Source organism: Physeter macrocephalus, chromosome 4 (genome assembly GCF_002837175.3).
Source record: "Physeter macrocephalus isolate SW-GA chromosome 4, ASM283717v5, whole genome shotgun sequence".
Lineage (NCBI taxonomy): Eukaryota > Metazoa > Chordata > Mammalia > Artiodactyla > Physeteridae > Physeter > Physeter macrocephalus.
In genome coordinates, this window is record NC_041217.1 from 147292661 (window position 1) to 147307836 (window position 15176).

At 46.7% G+C, this 15176-nt stretch overlaps 1 long non-coding RNA gene across 4 annotated transcripts; it reads right to left on the bottom strand.

The window, feature by feature from the left end:
• Nucleotides 1–2528: 2528 nt before the first annotated feature.
• On the bottom strand, nt 2529–14844 carry LOC102982124 (uncharacterized). Of its 4 annotated transcripts, none has more exons than XR_008617286.1 (5): nt 14009–14844; nt 4959–5095; nt 4222–4410; nt 3522–3638; nt 2529–2837 (listed from the first exon to the last, which is right to left on the bottom strand). It is a non-coding gene; the product is annotated as an uncharacterized lncRNA (long non-coding RNA). The 4 variants fall into 4 exon arrangements; XR_008617287.1 differs by lacking the exon at nt 14009–14844 and adding an exon at nt 13467–13703; XR_447824.3 differs by lacking the exon at nt 4959–5095.
• Nucleotides 14845–15176: the final 332 nt, after the last annotated feature.

Here is a 15176-nt window from a genome sequence, read left to right on the forward strand (position 1 = left end):
GCATGCAGATATTGTCAGAGTAGAATTGCTTTGGTGACTGGCAGGGTAATGTTTTAGATTTTTTTTAGCTAAGTCAATATATTAAAAGTAACTCCCAGAGTTCCCAATTGCTTTTGGACATGATGTGATTTATCAAAATTCCCAGCCCAAGGAGGAGAGAGGAAGAGCAAAGTCCTTGCCTCCGGTGTTTGGGAAAGTCATAGGCACCAAACGGCTTAAAGCCACATTTATCTGTGGAGTTCTGGGGCTGAGTGCATTGCCATTGTCTGCTTTTACCATGACAGAGAAAAAAGAGTTAGCATTACTGAGCCCTTGCTGTGTGCTGGTTACTTAACCTATGTCTACATCGCTGTTATGGGCTGAGTTTTGTGCCCCCAAAATTCCTATGCTGAAGTTCTTATGCCCAGTACCTTGAAATGAAACTGTATTTAGAGATAGGGCCTTTAAAGAGGTAATTAAGCTAAAATTAGGTCATATGGGTGAGCCCTAATCCAATATAACTGGCATCCTTATAAGAAGAGATTAGGACAGAGACACACACTGAGGAAAGGCCATGTGAAGACGTAGGAGGAAGACGGCCATCAATAAGCCAAAGAGAAAGCCCTTAAAAGCAATCAATCCTGCAGAAAATTTGATCTCAGACTTCTAGCCTCCAGAATTATGAGAAAATAAATTTGTTGTTTAAGCCACCCAGTTTGTGCTACTTTGTTATGTCAGCCCAAGCAAATTAATACAGTCCCATTTAATCCTCCTATCAATCTAAAAAATAAATTATTAGCTCCATTTTATAGATAAGGAAACTGAGGCAAGGAGAAGTGAAATGACTTCCCCCATCTTCCAGCCCACAAGTGACAGGGTGGGATGGGAGCCTAGGTTTACCCAACATAGAGACCCCATGGTAACCAATGTCCTTCATTCTCAGGGCTCTGGGCCACTCAGAGATCTGACAAAACGGTGGTGTGCTCCCACTGACCTTTCCTCTCTCCTTGACCTTTGAGGGTTCCCTTGATGTCTCCCTCTCTCTGAGCACCCCAGCCTAACCTCAGGCATTGTCAATGACTTCCTGGCACAATTAGCTCCTTGGTTTCATTCAAGACACTCAGAAATCTTTGAGTGCCCTTGTGTAGATGCTCTTTCATGAAGCCCTAACATTTTAGGGTCTGTCTCACCCCAATATCACCAACTAGAGTTAGTGGAGTGGCGGGGGGGTGTCTCTCCACTACTGTCCTCATCTAGAAAGCTAGCCAGAGGGCAGGACAATTGTCCAAGCAGAGCACTGTACCAGTCCGACCTAAGGGTGGTTCCCATGCATCATTTTACTTAATCCTCACAACAAACCTGAGTTAGGCATTACTATCATCTTCATTTTACGGATGAGAAAACAGAGGCACCAAGCAATTAAGAAACTTGCCCAATACCACATAGTGGTATTGACCTTCCTAGGAGTCAGGGAAGGCTTCCTTGAGGAAGCACATTTGAGCTGAGAGAGGACTAGAAAATGGAAGAACAGCATGTGCAAAGATCCGATGGCAGGATGGAGCCTTTGCGTTTGAGGCGCTAAGGGAAGATCATGTGGCTGAAGCCCAGAGTAAGAGGAGAGAAGGGTAAGATGAGGCAGGGGCTATGCTAGGCAGGGCCTCGGAGGTCTCGCTGAAGGTTTGGGTCTATGTCTATGTCATAAGAGCAACAGGAAGCCATCAGGTTTTAACCAGGGAGATGACGGAATCAGGTTTGCAGTTTGAAAAAACTTTTTATTTATTTATTTTTTTTTTTTGAAAAAACTCTTTCTGAGGACAGTGTAGATAAAAGATTACAGGGAGGGTTTCCCTGGTGGTGCAGTGGTTGAGGGCCCACCTGCCGATGGAGGGGATGCAGGTTCGTGCCCCAGTCCGGGAGGATCCCACATGCCGCGGAGCAGCTAGGCCCCGTGAGCCATGGCCGTTGAGCCTGTGCGTCCGGAGCCTGTGCTCCGCAATGGGAGAGGCCACAACAGTAAGGGGCCCGCGTACCGCAAAAAATAAAAAATAAAAAAAAATAAAAGAGAAAAAAAAAGGAATGGAGAGGGAAATAAATAAATGCTTTTAAGAGCCCTTTAAGAGGGAAAGTGACAGCATTTGGTGATAGATTGGACACAGCGTGAGGGAGAAGTTGAGGTCCCACGTTTCTGGCTGGTACAACTAGCTGGTCAGTACATAGTTCATTCAAACAGGGAACACTGGACAAAGAAAAGGTGTGGGAGAAACTGTGTGTTCAGCCTTAGGTATGCTGAATTTGAGGTAAGACACTCAAGTGGAACTATCCAATAAGCAGTGGGGTATGCAGGTTTGAAGGTCAAAAGGGAGGTATGGCCTGGACATGACTATTTGGGAGTCGTATCCAGGACCAGTCTATCTACTAGGCATGGGTAAGCACATTAGTGCCCCAATACTCTTAGGGCTCCTCAAAAAAAAAAATGCTTTAATCTCCTTTAAATCAGAAATAAAGTTTATTTTATATTTTTAAAGACACTTCTATTTCTTTTTTTTTTTTTTTTTTTGGCTGCCTTGGGTCTTCGTTGCTGTACGCAGGCTTTCTCTAGTTGCGGCAAGCGGGGGCTACTCTTCGTTGTGGTGTGCAGGCTTCTCACTGTGGTGCCTGCTCTTGTTGCCGAGCACGGGCTCTAGGTGCGTGGGCTTCAGTAGTTGTGGCACGTGGGCTCAGTAGTTGTGGCTCGCGGGCTCTAGAGCACAGGCTCAGTAGTTGTGGTGCATGGGCTTAGTTGCTCCGCGGCATGTGAGATCTTCCTGGACCAGGGCTTGAACCCGTGTCCCCTGCATTGGCAGGCAGATTGCCAACCACTGCACCACCAGGGAAGTCCCAGAAAAAAAGTTTTAATAAAGATGTTTTAATAGATAATATTAATATATTCATCTTTATACCAATGCAGTCATAAAACATAATTTAAAAAGAAATTGTTCTGTAGGAAGGGGCCCACAAAAGTCATAATGCTGCCCTGGTTATATTAGTAAGGATGCTTTCTACCACAAAATATCAGAAAGCCCACTCTCAATAGCTTCAGCAGTGACAATAGTTAATTTCCCTTGTTCAGCATTAGGGTGGCCTCCAGGGATGGCAGGGCACTCATGCCCTCAAGGACAAAGACTCCTTCCAGCTCTCCACTCTGCCATCCCTGCTGTTGGCTCCATTCTCAGCTTGGGAGCACACCAGCTTCAGTAGGTCCAGGACATATCCAGACTTGACAACATTCCCAGGAAGAGAGCCACTGGGAATGTCGCTTCCACTGATTCTCTCCTAGGAGTGAGAAAACCTTTCCCAGAAGCCCCCCAGCAAATGTCCTCTTAGTCTCACTGGGTATAACCCCATTCTTAAACCAGTTACTGGCAAGAAGGAAGGAATTTATACGATGGTCTCAGACTAATCATCTAGGGTGCGTCAGAGGTTAGGGAGTCTTCTAGACTCCCTTCTCTAGAAGTCTTCCTCCAGCAGGTGGGACCTGAAGCCAAAAGCAAGGATGAGCTCACCCAGGGAAGAGTGTTCAGAAAGAGAAGCACAGAGGACGTAGGAGCTTCAGCATTTCCATCTACTGAGGGCTAAAGGAGCAAAGGTTGAATCAGTTCCTGCTACAGGGGGCTTCCTGTCTGATGGAAGAGACGCATCATTAAACACAGTTGCAAACGGACTGGAACGTGAGAGCAGACTGGGTTGGAGGCCCAGCTGTGTGTTAATACGTATGTGACTGGGTAGGTTTCTTAAGCTTTCTGCCTCAGTTTCCTTTTTGTATAGTACCCTACACATAGTAGATATCAAATAAATGCAGCCATCATTGTTTTATTATCATCCACATTATTATATATAGGTGGCAGGAAGCCATTGGAAGGGAATTAACAAGCAGATTTGTGTCTAGGTTAGATGGCTTAGGCAGGTCGTGCTCTGTCCCTGCTCTGAGTTTCCTCTTCACTAGGTCACTGTGAGCAACTCACTGAGTTTCCCTCTGGCTGCCCCCAAGCCTGAATCCCACCAGAACCCTCCAGGCCCCAGCAGCATCTCCATAAAATCTGTGTGTTGGTTTTAGCTGCACTCCTGTGCCTTGGAATCAGGATAAATTACTATCCCTCCTTTCACCCCTGTCTGCTTACATTGTTGCCACTCAAAGAAATTACTCAGGTTTATTAAGCATGACCGCTCTTTTGTAAGCCCTGCTCTGGGTCAGCCGATATGTACCTGTCTGCTGCTCTCCTAGTTCAGTTCCAGTTGGAGAGGCCTCAACCTTTCTCAGTGCTCTGGTGGCGGCACCGACAGGCGGCCGAGTGGCCACATCTTTTGTTATTTGCAGAGACTGATGTACTGGACTGGGCTGGACAAAGACAGGATGCTCTGCTGTAGTGAGCACAAGGTCCTTTGTTGCCATGGCTGTGGAAGAAATAGGAACAAAAGGGATAAACGTTGCATCCAAATATGCTAATAATTAACACTTAACATCATGGATATAAAAAGCATTTAAAACTAAATTACTATGATCATAATAGCTATTCTTTATTCAGCCCTATGGCATCATGGCTTGGTAGTTAAGTACATGTGAACTGGAGCCTGACTGCCTGGGTCCAAATCCTGGCTCTGCTATTTACCAGCGTGGGCAAGTTACTCACGCTCTTTGAGTCTCAGTTTTATATCTATAAAGCACGGACAATGGAAGTACGCAACTCATAGGGTTATGTGAGTTCAAATTATGCTTATAAAGCACTTAAACATGACCTACCACATAATAAGCACTCAATAAATATTATATTTTTATATACATTGGTCAGCAAATTTAGACCTCAAAACAAACATATGACATAGACATTATCATTATTATTATTATCCCTATTTATCAATTGAGGAAATCAAGACTCAGAGAGGTTGAATAACTTTCCCAAGGTTACCCAGCAAGAAAGTAACAGAATCCAATTCTGACTGACCCGAAAGTCTTGTGCTTTCCACTGCACCAGGTCACTGTCTTCTATGAGCTCCTGGCAAGAGGTCTCACATCAATGTGATGGTACAGTATTGGTGACTTTCACAAATTCCTCTTCCCTTTCGTCACAGTTGGAACAAACTAGGTATTTTCAGAATGAAGGAAAGAGGAATCCTGTGGACAAGGCAGCTTAAGCAAGGTTCCTCTCCTCTCTGCCCCTGCTTTACACCCAGATCCTCAGCCTTCCCTAGAATGTACAAGGCTCAGTTCTCTAGTGGAAGCTGGAAGGCCAGCTAGGGAAGAGCAGAGACATGGCCCAACTCTGGGTAAGACTTGCTCAAGTACCACCCATCTGATGGCTTGGCTGGCAGAGTGGAGCCACAGGGAAGAACCTGGCCATGGGGTACCAGGCCACACCAGTGCCAGGGGCTGCCAGGTTTGAGGCCAAGATGATCCAGGACAGATCTTGCACCCTAAAAATCTTTGGACATCACCAATAAAATAAAGTAAAACAGCACAGCCCAAAGCACCTTCCTGCCAGAGAACTTAAAATTCTTGAAGGATGCCTGCATTTTGTTTTTTAATGTAAAGGAATCCCAGAGTCTGGCTTATCACACCTCCTGTGGAGCGGATATCTGGCTGCCAGACAATAAGTGTTCATCAGGGCTCTGACACTGCACAGCCTAGTCAGGTCTCTGCCCATTCTTCCACACAACCATAGTCAGGCCTCTGCTCATGCTTCTACACAACCAACTCTTGTTTTGTATTCAAAAGCAGTTCAATTCCTAAACAACCATCTGGGCAAAAATAAAACTCAGCCTTACAAATATCTCTGGGAAAGAGGGGCAGTTGGCTATCTCATTAACTGCAACCACTCACTAAGCCTAAACTCTGGGCGAGGCACTGTACTTACCATGACCCTTGTCACATCCCCACTCATGCCCCCACCCCTCACTTATTTCTTGAGTTTATGGCTAGCTCCTGATGGCCCCTCCCCTGTGCCTCTCTCATGTCCAGATGTCCATTTGCAGTCAGATAAGGCCTGGTTGGGTTCATCCTGGACTCTGGGAAACACAGCCCTGGCTTCTCGATTAATATACAGCCTGGTGTCAGGATGACAGCCTGTGAAGGGGCCTCCCTGGAGTCCCCAGGCTATGCCCACACCTAGTTCAAGACAGCAGAGACTTCTCTGATGTGGACAGGCAAGCTGTCAATGCTATGTGGATCCCCTACCCCCCACTCAGGCCCTGATCACAGACCCTCTTCCTCAACCCTTTCCACCTGCCTCTTGCCTCCTACTCACACTCCTGGGGCTCTCAAATGGTGACTAGAGAAGGAAGGAAATGGCCAGGCTAAAGATTCAGTGAAAATAGCTGAAGCTTTGTACTTGGACAGATAAGGGTTTGAATTTCACCATATTACTTAACAGCTGGGTGACTTGGTCTGATTACTTGAGTCTGGTCTCTTGAGTCTCAGTTTTCTAATCTCTGAAAGGAAAACAATCTTCTGTACTCTTAGGGTTTCTATGAGGATTAGAAAAGATATGTATAAGTATGTTATGCCCAGCGGCACTTAATAAATGGTAGACATTGTCAGACATAAGTTGGTCTCTTTATTATTATTATTATTTTTTTTTTTTTTTTTTTTTTTTTTTTGTGGTATGCGGGCCTCCCTCTGTTGTGGCCTCTCCCGTTGCGGGGCACAGGCTCCGGACGCGCAGGCCCAGCGGCCATGGCTCACGGGCCCAGCCGCTCCGCGGCATGTGGGATCCTCCCAGACCGGGGCGCGAACCCGGTTCCCCTGCATCGGCAGGCGGACGCGCAACCACTGCGCCACCAGGGAAGCCCAAGTTGGTCTCTTTATATTCCTTTAAAGTATATATACTTTGTCTCCCTAAATTCTTACAACCACCAGGCTACAGGGTCAGCCCACCAGTGGTGTTGCTGCAAGGAGCCTGGCTGGGTTGGAGCCAGCTCTCCTGCTGGGCCTGGACCTTAGCCTAGTGCATTGGTGGGGGTTTCAACCCCTCTGTCCATGGTTCAGTGACCAATCCTGCTGATTTGCCTGGGGTTGTCCCAGATTTACGACTAAAATTTCCACATCCTGGAAGCACAGGCAGTTCAGTCTTGGGAAAACTGGTATGATCGGTCACCCTATCAAGCCAGCTGACCCACAGCAGATAGAGACTGTGTCAGACCCAGGAAGTAGCTGGGCTTCCCATAACCTTTCCAGTTTGCTGGATGGATGGGCCAGGCTGGGCATCAAATCTGCCCTTCCTTCTGGGTTCCCAGCCAAGACCTGGTTAAGTTGAGGCCAAGGGTGACACCCAGAGGTCATGTGAAAAACTGCAGTCTGGTAATCACCCACCTGGCCCTTGAGGCCTTCGCTTGTTCATTAGTAAATATTTATTGAGCTCTCAACACGTGCCAACCCTTGTGTTAGGCACTGGGCATAAGTCTCAGGGTCTTGGAAGGCATCCTCAAACAAGTTAAATTTATGCTGAGGCCTACTTATTGAGAAGGTGTTTGCCAGGTCAAGGCAGGAGGGAAAGAGAGAGTATTCCAGGCAGGAAGGAACAGCAAAGACAAAAACTCTGAGTGGGAAGGAGCATAAAACATGCAAGAAACTAATTACAGTATGAAGGAGGGGGTTAGTAGTGACAACAGTTGGTGACTAACAATTGTTAGTGGTGACAACGGTTAGGTTGCCAAGGCCTAAACAGCCAGGGGAGATTTATTTGTCTTTACCCTAAGTGTAATCAGAACTTAGTGAAGGGTTTTAAGCAGGACTGTAACATAATCAGAGTTGCATTTTTCAAAGCTCACTCTGGCTACAGGGTGGAGACTGGTTTGTAGAGTAGTAAGTCTAAAGCCAGGGAGGCAATTAGAAGGTCAATGCAGTGTCCAGGTGGTACACAGTGAGGACCTGAACCTGGGTAGTGTGGGGAGATGATGAGAGATGTGATGGTTTGAGAGATATTATGGAGATAGAATGGGCAGGGACATGGTGATTGACTGGAGGTGAAGGTTGAGGGACAGTGAGGTTCAAAAATGACTTGCAGGTTTCTGGCTAGGACCACTGGACAGCAGTGGAACAGCTGCTGAGAAGGGAGCACCAGAAGGAGGATGATGGTGGGCATGTTGAATCTGAGGTGCCTGTGGGACATGCATGCACGTCAAGATGGCAAATAAGCAGGTGCATAAAGATTAGGAAGAAGGAAATAATGTGGGGGTCATCTGCATGCAGATGGTAACTGAAGCCCTAAGCAGCACCAACATTTACAAGTGGGCAGAGGAAGACCAGGCAAGTACGGTATTATAAAAGCCAGGGGGGCTTCCCTGGTGGCGCAGTGGTTGAGGGTCCGCCTGCCGATGCAGGGGACACGGGTTCGTGCCCCGGTCCGGGAGGATCCCACGTGCCGCGGGGCAGCTGGGCCCGTGAGCCATGGCCACTGAGCCTGTGCGTCCAGAGCCTGCGCTCCGCAACGGGAGAGGCCACGACAGTGAGAGGCCCGCATACCGGGGAAAAAAAAAAAAAAAAAAAAAAAGCCAGGGCAAGAGTGTTTCAGAAAGGAGAGAGTGGTCAACCTCTCCTTAGATCCTTTTAAAGTGAAGTGGTGGAGAGAAGCCAAGTTAGAGTGAGTTGTGCTGTAAGTAGGAGGTGAAGAGGTGGAGAAAGCAACTGTAGACAACTCTTTCAATATCTTTGGCTAAACTATCAAAGTTATCAGTGAGAGTGTAATTAGGTACAACTTTTTTGAATGGCAATTAGGCAGAATTTATGAAAATTAAAAATACACACAGCCTTTACCCCAACAATTCTACTTCCAAGAAGTTAGCCTACAAATGTACTTCACCCATACACAAAGACTTACAGAGAGGATGTTTACTGTGGCATTTTATAAATAGCTAAAGTGAAATACAATTTGCATACTCATCAACAGGAGGCTGGTTAAATTAGCTATAAAACAGCCACACAACGGGATATTATATATCTGTTAAAAAGAACATGCTGGGGGGTGGTGGGATGAATTGGGAGATTGGGATTGACATATATACACTAATGTATAAAATAGATAACTAATAAGGACCTGCTGTATAAAAAAGATAAATTTAATTTAATTTAAAAAAATAACATGCTAGATTTACATGTATTGAAATGGATGCATCAAGACTGGATGCATCAGGACTTCCCTGGTGCTGCGGTGGTTGGGAGCCCTCCTGCCAAAGCAGGGGACACGGGTTCAAGCCCTGGTCCAGGAAGATCCCACATGCCGTGGAGCAACTAAGCCTGTGCGCCACAACTACTGAGCCTGCGCTCTAGAGCCCGCGAGCCACAACTACTGAGCCCGTGTGCCACAACTACTGAAGCCCGCGCACCTAGAACCCATACTCTGCAACGAGACAGGAAACCACATTGAGAGGCCCGCGCACCACAATGCAGAGTGGTCCCTGCTCACCACAGCTACAGGGGGCCCGCGTGCAGCAACGAAGACCCAATGCAGCCAAAAATAAAAATAAATTAAAAATAAATTAATTTTTTTAAAAAAGACTGGATGCATCAAGGAAAAAGGACAGCCATATATGCTTGTATAAATGCATAGAAAATGCTTTAAAAGGATACACAAGCAACTCTTCACAGTGGTTATTTCTGCAGGGTAGTCAGCGTAAGGAGAATTTTACTTTTCATTTTATGTTTTTTCATGTTTGGATTTTTTAAAATATTTATTTATTTATTTATTTGGCTGCGCCGGGTCTTAGCTGCAGCACGCGGGATCTTCGTTGAGGCATGTGGGGTTTTTAGTTGCGGCATGTGGGATCTCGTTCCCTGACCAGGGATTGAACCCAGGTCCCCTGCTTTGGGAACGTGGAGTCTTAGCCACTGGACCACCAGAGAAGTCCCTATATGTTTGGATATTTATTGCAAGCATGTACAGTGAAATTTTACATAATTTATATGTCTATAAAAACTAATTTTCAGTGGGCAGAAGACCTAAATAGACATTTCTCCAAAGAAGACATACAGATGGTCAACAGGCACATGAAAAGACACTCAACATCACTAATTATTAGATAAATGCAAATCAAAACAACAATGAGGTACCACCTCACAATGGTCAAAAATCAAATCATCAAAAAGGCTACAAACAATAAATGCTGGAGAGGGTGTGGGGAAAAGGGAACCCTCCTACACTGTTGGTGGGAATGTAAATTGGTGCAGCCTCTATGGAAAACAATATGGAGGTTCCTTAAAAAAGTAAAAATAGAGCTACCGTATGATCCAGCAATCCCACTCCTGGGCATATATCCAGAAAAGATGAAAACTCTAATTCAAAAAGGTACATGCAGGGAACTCCCTGGCAGTCCAGTGGTTAAGAAGTCACTTTCACTGCTGTGGGCCTGGCTTCAATCCCTGGCTGGGGAACTAAGATCCCACAAGCTGAGCAGCGCCAGCAGTGGCCGGGGAGCTAAGAGAATAAATGCACTATAATGGTTAAGAGACGAAAAACTAAAAATTAGCCAGATTTGAAATTCCATCCTCTCCATTTACCAGCTGTCTGCCTTGTGCAAATTATTTAACTCTTCTTTGCCTCAGTCTCCCCATCTACAAAGTGGACATGATTATAGTATTTTTGTTTAATGAGTTAATGTATGTTAAGCATAGAAGTCTTTGTTCTTATTACAAATAGGCATTATCCATAATTAGATTAAAAGTAGGGGGATTCCCTGGTGGCGCAGTGGTTGAGAGTTCACCTGCCGATGCAGGGGACACGGGTTCGTGCCCCGGTCTGGGAAGATCCCACATGCTGCGGAGCAGCTGGGCCCATGAGCCATGGCCGCTGGGCCTGCGCGTCCGGAGCCTGTGCTCCGCAATGGGAGAGGTCACAACAGTGAGAGGCCCGCGTACCTCAAAAAAAAAAAAAAAAAAAAAAAAAGTAGGGGCAATGCCAAGTGTGTGTGTGTGTGTTCTTAGCAGATAGCAAAGTTCCCCATACGTAGTATGAGTAAAACAAATATTTATTAAATAAATGAAATAAATACTAGAAAGAAAAAAGTACTCAGAAAATCATTTTTTGTTCTCAGACACTTTTTTTTACTTTGTATATGTTAGTTCCATGAAATAAAATGTTGAATTTTTAAAAAACGTGGTATATGGGACTTCCCTGGTGGCACAGTGGATAAGACTCCGCGCTCCCACTGCAGGGGCCCGGGTTTGATCCCTAGTCAGGGAACTAGATCTCACATGCATGCCGTAACTAAGGAGCCCTGGAGCCACAACGAAGGAGCCTGCCTGCCGCAACTAAGACCCGGTGCAACCAAATAAATAAATATCTTTTTTTTAAAATGTGGTATATATATACAATGGAATATTAGCCATAAAAAGAATGAAATATTGCCATTTGCAGCAACATGGGTGGACCTAGAGAATATCACACTAAGTGAAGTAAGTTAGACAGAGAAAGACAAATATATATCACTTATATGTGGAATCTAAACTATAACACAAATGAATATATATATACAAAACAGAAACAGACTCACAGACATAGAAGACAAACTTATGGTTACCAAAGGGGAAAGGGACAGGGGTCGGGGGGAGAATAAATTAGGAGTGTGGGATTAACAGATACAAGCTACTATACATAAAATAAATAAGCAACAAGAATTTACTGTATAGCACAGGGAACTATATTCAATATCTTGTAGTAACCTATGAAGGAAAATAATCTGAAAAAATATATATATATATATAACTGAATCACTTTGCTGTATACATGAAACTAGCACAATATTGTAAATCAACTATACTTTAATTTTTAAAAATCCTTATTTTTATAAGTTTGGCTGTGAAGGGTAGGAGGATTATACAAAAATAGTTGTAGAAGTAAGCAGGATAGAGGGAGGGTTTTTTGCTTTGTTTTTTTTTAAGATGAGAGAGACCTGATGATCTCTCTTAAAAGGGACAGAATGAAGATATATAGGAGAGAGAGGAAAATCAGTAAAGCAAGCTCACTGATGATGTGAGTGCTGGTGAGACCCAGAGCCCTGGTTAGTCTAACCCAGGTGGCATTCTTACTTCACAGTGACAGGGGAGGAGAGGGTGGTATCAGCAGGTCTTCAGAGCGCCTGTAAAGGCCCTGCCCTATGGAAATGAAAATACGTCTCTTCCCTAGGAAGCTCCCAATCTAGGGGTTTAATGAGCTGACCCTTGCTTGAACAACGTGGTGGGGGGGGTAGGGTTGGGGGCCAACCCCTGCGCAGTTGGAAATCCCTGTAAAATCTGCATATAACTTTACAGTCGGCTCTCCACATCTGCAGTTCCGCATCCTCGGATTCAACGCACCACGAGTGATGTACTACTGTAGTATGTATTTACTGAAAAAAACCCTGCATATGAGTGGACCCGCATGTAAGTTCAAACCCGCATGTAAGTTCAAACCCGTGTTATTCAAGGGTCAACTGGGACTTCCCTGGCAGTCCAGTGGTTAAGACTCCGCACTCCCACTGCAGGGGATGTGGGTTCGATCCCTGGTCAGGGAACTAATAAACTGCATGCTGTGCAGTGCGGCCAAAAATTTTTTTTTTAAAAAGGGTCAACTGTACTAACAATTGCCAATCAACTACACTTGCTCTCACCTCCACACCTTTGTATAAGCCGTGTCCTCCACCTGGAACACTTCATTCCCAACCTCCAACACATAAAGGTACCCCTCACCTTGTCAATTCCTACTCAAACTTCTGGTCTCAGCTTCTCCTGGGAAGCCTTCCCTAGTCCTCCAGACAATGTTACAAGCAACAGCCTCTTCACTGGCCTCCCCATTCTGCCCTTGCTCCCCTCCATCCTATTATCAACTCAGCAGCCAGCGAGGTTCAATAGAAATGTGGAGTCTGATCCGGTCACCCTTCAGCTTAAAGCCTCCAGTGGCTTCCTATCTTGTTCAGAGTAAAAGCCAAAGTTTGCCTTATGGCTACTATTCCCCCTCCTCCCTATCCTATTCCAGCTGCACTGGCCTTTTGCTCCAATACACCAGCCCCATTCCTGCCTCAGGGCCTTTACATTTGTTCGTCTTGCCCCCTCACTTCCTTCAGGAATTAACTCAAAAGTCACCTTCTCGCAATTCTGGCATATACTACAACTTGGATGAAACTTACAGGCATTATGCTAAGTGAAATAGGCCAGTCACACACACACACACACACACACACACACACTGCACGATTTCATTTACATGAGGTACCTAGAGTAGTCAAAATCATAACAGAGACAGAAAATAGAACAGTGGTTGCCAGGGGCGGGGGGAGGGGAGAGTGGCGAGCTATCTAAAGGGTACAGTGTCAGCTGTGGAGAAAGGATTCAGCATATGGATGACGTGTGGTTGCGCGACATGAATGTACTTAATACCACTGAACTGTACCTTAAAAATGTAACGTGTTAAATATTATGTGTGTTTTACCACACACACACACACACACACACACACACACACACACACACACACACACAAAGTCACCTTCTCTGAGGTCTTTCAGGTCACTCCTTATAAAAAGTCAAGGGCTCAAGGAGAAGAACGGAATCACGTGGAGGACGTGGAGGTAGGGCAGGGGCAAGGCCAGAAAGGAGGGAGCATCCGAGGTCGCCTCCTGGATGGGGAGGGAGCTCCGGATGGGCGCGTCCAGAAAGGCCGGAGTTTCCGGGAGCCGATTTCAGGGGAAGGAAGGAAGGAGGGAACTTGGGAGGGGCGGGGTGAGGTAAGTGAGGGAGGGGAGGGGGAGGGGAGGAGGTGGGGAGGGGGAGGGGAGGAGGTGGGGAGGGGGAGGGGAGGAGGTGGGGCGGGGTGGGGCCGTATGGGCCCTGAAAGGTGCGAGCTTTGGGGCCTCCTTTGCGGCTGCGAGAGGGAGAGCGGAGGAGAGGGGAGAGGGGAGAGGGGAGGAGAAGGAGCTGGGAGCGGTCGGGGGTCAGGATTTCTGCAGGGGCCGAGTGTGCCTCGGGTCTGAGAGCTCCGAGAGTTCGACTCCTCCGCCCTCCACAGCCCCCGCCTCCACCTCTGCTGACCTTGTCGTTGTAGAAGGCAGATGTATAGGAGAGGCGTCACCACCTAGCCTCTCCGACCGGCGCGCGCCCTCCAGTGGTATCGGCCGGTTTCCTCAGGTCTCGACCTCCGCGCCCACCCTCGTTATCAGTAGCTCCAGGAGGAGTGCAACCGCAGCCAGGCTCGGAGGACCCATCTTGGGAAAGTTCCGCAGGGTCCTGATCGCAGGAGGACACGAGTCTGATCCCAGGAGGTCACGGCCAAGACGTCAGCAGGGCTGCAGGAAGTAGAGTCTAGTTCTCTAACCCCAGCTGGTCTCCAGAGCCCAGTCTATGCACTGAGCCAAAGTCAAGCACAGTGCCCTTGCAGGGCAGCGTGCCCCAGACAAGGTCACCCTTTTTTTTAAGACAACCCCCACTTAGCTTCCAGAAATCTACCCTCCCCCAGGTCAGAAGTGATTGGTTAGGGGTCCTGTTTCTGTTCCCTCTGTCCATACCTGGAGCCCTGAGTGGAAATTCCTTCTCCCGGACCAAAGGCCTGGAAGCTGCTCCCTTGGGGCCCCAGTCATGAAAGCTGGGGCAGACCATTGCCTTTTCTGTACCAGCCCTCTCAGATCCCTATTCCCAGGACCCCCTCCCCCAGAATCCACCACCAAAGCCAGAGCCCTCCCAGTGCCTTCCCAGTGCTCAAGAGTACGGAGGAGTAGCCCTTTGTATGCCCTGAACCCATAGTCAGGCCCAGGTTCACAGGCTAAAACCTGGATCTTTTGCCAGGCTGCACCATATACTATTTCATTTAATCACAACAATCCCACGAAGTAGGTACTATTATTATTCCCATTTGTATAGATGACAAAACTAAGACTCAAAAGTCAAGCAATTTGCCCAAAGTTATACATGTGCTAGTAAGTGTTGGAGGTAGATTTTTAAACCCAGGTCCGTCTGGCTTTTGCAGCCCATGTTCTCAAATTCACTGGAGTGCAGAGTAGCACCAAGTGCCTTTCACCACTGCTGACCTGCTTCAGGTACTGCCTTCCTGGCTGTAGGCCTGAACACCCAGCCAGGTGTTTTTCTAAGCCCTGTCCCCTCATGACATCCTTCTCCCTCCTGCCAATGAAACTCAACAGTAAGTCATCACACCAGGCTGCCTGACAAATGAATCTCTTTTGCATTGCCTCAGACCACAGGCATC